This window comes from Dysidea avara, chromosome 4 (assembly GCF_963678975.1).
Source record: "Dysidea avara chromosome 4, odDysAvar1.4, whole genome shotgun sequence".
Lineage (NCBI taxonomy): Eukaryota > Metazoa > Porifera > Demospongiae > Dictyoceratida > Dysideidae > Dysidea > Dysidea avara.
The window spans coordinates 10364663-10369962 of NC_089275.1; positions in this window are offsets into that span (position 1 = coordinate 10364663).

Consider the following 5300-nt stretch of genomic DNA (forward strand, 5'->3'; position numbering starts at 1 on the left):
GATTCCAGAAAACCAAGGCACATAATCGCGATGGTGAGTAGCAATTAAAATTGCTTTTTGAACTGACAGTCTGTAAGCAGTCCACCATGTCATGCATGCATGAAACTAAGTTTTTCTGCAAAGGACTATACTAGACTAGTGCTTGTTTGGCATGTATCACACTTAGTCAAAGCTTGCTTGCTAAAGGAGAAAACTTTAGTAACTAGTGAAATAACCAGAAGTGTGTATCACCATCATTATTGTCTTCATAGTGTACTCATCTAGTACCCAGTATTATCTAGTATTGTCTTCTAGTACCCATGTAATTTGTCATCATTATCAGGGCACACAATAGTGTGTTGTGTGGTCAAAGGAAACCAACGTGTTCGGGCACACGACAAGCGTGCATTTTACAGGAAGCAAGTAATGCTATTTTCACGCCTTCGTGTCTTAGTAACAGCCAGTGTTGGGTCTCTACTTTTAAAGAGCAATATATTACTTATTACACGTCACTGCCACTGCGATGAAATGTGTTACAGTTATATATTGCTATAGTTTAAAAGTTTATAACTAGTAATAATTATGTTATATTACATATTAGATAATGTATAAAGATACTTCATTAGGTAATATTTAAGTAACAGATAGTAATGCACTACTTCAGTAAAATAACTATGCAATAGATATCGCTAGCTTAAGAAATGTAGCGCGTTACTGTATATTAGTTCAGTACTGCAATACGTAACAATGTTACATAACACGTTACGCCCAACACTGGTAACAGCTAAGCAAAAATAGTCAATAAAAGTCACTCAGGGTATGACATCTTCTGTTTTGGGGTAATTCAATCCAGTGATTATACATGTCTTCAAAGTTTGTCGTATTTTCTTCATATTTTTTCTGCTGATAATTTTCTTTCCAGAATACTGACAAAAATTGTCATAACTAGTGCAAGCCTTATTGGATTCTTTTCAAATTTGGAGGAGGGTGTAAAAAGAGCATATTATAACACATTTACCTTCTAATTTGTGTACAGATTGGTAGAAGTGGAGCATACAGTACTGGTGTGCGAAATAACGGTTGGTCACTGGACAGTTTCCGGAGATTTGTGGTACGATAAACTCGTCATTTATTCGGAAGTTATGTCAGGACAAGCAAAACAAAGAGTTTTAACAAGAAGAACTGTAGATAAACGGATCGTTGAAAATGAAAAAGACTTGGACATGACTGTTTGGCTGAAGTATGATGCTGTCAAAGGTGACCGCAAGCACGTGTCAGCTCTGAAGTGTGCCATCTGTATTCAGTTTAACGAACAGTTAGTTTCACTTTGAAATTACAACCTAGCGTTTATTAATGGCTCTAAGAACACTAGAACATCAGCCTTCAAGGACCACGCAGACAGGGAAATGCACAAGTGCACAATGCCCTTGTACTGGAAGCAGCACTCAACAAATATTTGTGATTACGCGCCTATCGCTAAAGCATTGTTGCAACCATCGATGGACGAAGCCACCAAGCATAAGTTGAAGCGAAAATTCAAACTAGCTTAGAAGTCTATATGGTAACAAAAGAAATCCTATCTTTCAAAAAGATGAAGCCTCTATGTGATATTGAGGAGAAACACAGAGTAGAGATTGGAGCTAGCTACCGGAATGATCATGGCTATGCCTTGTTTGTGGAAGCTATTGCTGCAGATCTACAAGGGAAACTGAAAGAGAAGATGAGTAACATTAAGTTTTTCTCGTTGCTGTTGGATGGTAGCACTGATTGCAGCAATGTGGAAGAGTTATTTTTAGCTTTTTTCTCTGATCCATACAGCAGTGCTGAGGAAGGCACAGTGCATGTTAGGGATAACTTTTTTGCAGTACATCACCTTGCACATGGGACTGGAGAGGGTTTGTATGACTGTGTGAAGAAATCTCTGATGTACATGGGAGTAGAATGGAGGAGTTAGATGGTAGGGCTAGGATGTGATGGCACCAATGCTAACATAGGAAGTGATAGTGGTCTGAAAGAGTTACCTCCTGAAAAACATCCTATGGTTAGTTGTTTCCTGGTGCTTTGCCCACAGGTTGGAATTGTCCATTAAAGATGCTTTGAAAGATACTTGCTTCAAAGAAATTGTTGTTGCAGATTTACTATGTCTATGAGAATTCACCTAAAAAGTGCCATGAATTGAAGGAGATTGTCGACAACCTGAAGGAGTGCTTGACAGAAACAGAGATGCCTATGAAAGGAGGTACTAGGCCACCCAGAGCATGTGGAACAAGGTTTGTTTCTCACAAAGTGGCTGCATTGGCACGGTTAATTGACAGATACGGAGCTTACCTGAATCACCTAACGATGTTGTCACAAGACAGAAAAGCCAAGTCAGATGATCAAGAGAAATTAAAGGGCTACGTGTTACGATGGAGAAAGTCAAAGGTTTTGTGATTTAATGACGTTTTAAAGCCTATCGGAATACTCAGCAAAATATTACAATAGGAGGAGCTGTGCATTGTAAGGGCTATTGAAGCGCTCTTAAGAACAAAGAAGAGTCTAGAGGAACTTAAAGTGAAAAATTTCGAAGACTTTCCAACTGTCAAGAAAGTTCTAGGATGAATTCAACAAAAAGAAGCCTCCAGTGGCAGTAGTACAATTGTCACATACCAGGGTACTGATTTGCACTTACACCCACAAGCACTTTCATCTTTGAGTAAAGATTACAAAGTCTGGCTCAATGATATAGGTAAGTGTCTGGTTAGTAGGATGAAAGCTCAAGATGAAGAATTGGTCCTTTACACACATGCCATGACGGTTTTTGCTACACAAGGCTGGGAACAAATGACTTCTCCTTCTTTCGGGCATAACTCATTACAGGCAATATGCCATCACTTTAGTGTGCCTTTAGAGAAGGCAGACATCGGTGTTTCCACTGTTCAAGATGAATGGGATGACATGGTCCTGTACAGCAAACAATACAAAATGACTACAAGGTTATCTGGTGGAAGTTGTTCAATTATGTTGATGCGAAACACTGGTGTAATGTATTAGGCGTTACTGAATTATTGCTTTGCCTTCTCTTTCAAATGGTCACCTAGAAAGCATCTTCTCACAGTTGAAGATAATCAAACATGACAGCCGTACTCATCTATCTGAAAACTGACTTGACCAACTTGTACTAATCAAGGTTGATAGTCCACCTGTTGAGAAGTGGGATGCCTCCGATTCCCTAAACATGTGGTATGAGGAGAAATCTAGAAGAGTGACCGCTACACCAAGAGCTTCCACTAGCAATGCATAAGCACATCAGTCAGCCTCAGGTGATGATGATGGTAAAAGTGAACCATTTTCAATGGATGAGTGGAAGCAGTGGATGCAAATAATATAAGCATTGGTGAAGATGATGATTCTGATGCTAGTCTAAGTGATGAACTAAAAATAGGTACTGATGAAGTTGTACTCACGTAGTTACTGTATACGTAACTTGCAAACTGATCACTTACTTACCAATTTCTTGACTTTTGTCCACTTCTTGCACTTATATATGTTCATGGTGCCTAGAGCAGATTTTTCATCATCCACAAATTGATTTTATTCAAGCAATCCATCTCCATAAGTTGTACTACATATAACTCTGTGCCATTCTGAATATGTGTTGATCGCTGAACACTAGTACTCCCATATCTTGAATGTGTACTGGTAGCAACATCCATAATTAACACAAGTGGATGGAAAAATTAGCAATTTTAAATGACCACAGTAGAAAGAAAAAGCAATGAAACAAGGGAAGTTTCCTACACATGTAACCACACTAGTGCAAATTTATTCCTACTTTAGTCATGGTTATAGCTAAAGCTATCCTGAAACAACTAAAGTAGGGATAAATTTACACCAGTATGGTATAAGCAACTCTACTTGTTTCATTTCCTTTTCGTGGTCCCTACTCAAATTTAAAATTCTAATATTGCATATCGCATCAAAAGAAGGAATGGTCCAGCTATAAATTGTTGTCTGAAAAGTGAAGTATCTATTATGCTTCATTGTCAGCTATGTCCAGCCTGTTACACAGCATTATGAATCAAGATCTGTTTGAAAAGTGCCTCTGCAATTAAAATAGCTACTATGGAAAATATGGATGATTTCCGTTATGAAGGGAAGCCATCTCGCACAACCTTGAATAGTGAAAAAATCAAGCCAGTAGCCTTAGCCATTATTGAGTTACACTTGTCTGAAGGCATCAGTTAGTCATTCAGTCACTATAAAATTCTGTTTAATATATTTATTTTAAAATTCCATAGCAACTTGTTGAAAGCGTTTCGGGTTGATCTGAAGGCTATTTTAGGTTTATATAGTTTTACCTAACCAACACTGCCTCCTCCTCATCAGGGAAAAGTGAGGGTGGTTTTTGAGTGATGTTTTTCATGTGCCATACCCAAACCTTTGTGGACCCTACTATACAGTGATCCACAACAGCAAAAAACATGATGTTAATCGATTCAGAGTATCAATGTAATTGTTAAAATGTGACCGAATTTGACAAAACAAGGCTTCCACACACATCCAGTTTTATGACTTTGAAGGACAATAACTCGATGAAGGAGCATGTAATTGGTTAAAAATTTTGACCTGTTATTTACTGGGAAAGAATTGTGTAAAAATTTTAGGTAAATAACTTACTGAGTAGTCAAGTTACAGTTTGTTAAAGTCAGAAAATTGGATGTGTGGAAGCCTTGTTTTGTCAAATTCGGTCACAAATTTTGGCTGCAATGCATTTCAGGTAAAATGCAGCTCTAGTGTGTGGCCATGATTATACTGAAAAATACAAGCAATTTACTATAAACATGTTCTTGCTACACACCAACATGTTTTCATGTTCATTTATATGTTGAATGCATGTAGAGCTAAGAAGTGTACGTTTGTAAGGTTTCCTTGGTTCAAAGCTTTTCAAAAATGTTAATAATGGTGGGTTTACCATTGTAATTTTTAATGGTACCCATCCTAAAATGAAAATGCATGAAGTAAAGTATTACCACACCAAATTTGGTGCTTTTATCACAAAGTGAACGATCATATGACTTAACCGCCTCACTACAGGTGAATTTGTAATAAATATATATTAAAATACGCATTATTTTCATGAGATTCATAAACTGATCTTGACCTTAGTATTTAATAGAAGTATGGCTGGTTCCTACACATTGTCAGTGGAATGGAGGAGGGGTTGGGGGGAGGGAGGGGGTGGGGAATTTGCCCCAAATGCCTCATCCTGGATCCGCCATTGGTGCATACATCAACTGTGACAATCTGAAAAACCAATCATGCAAACCCTTGGTACCATG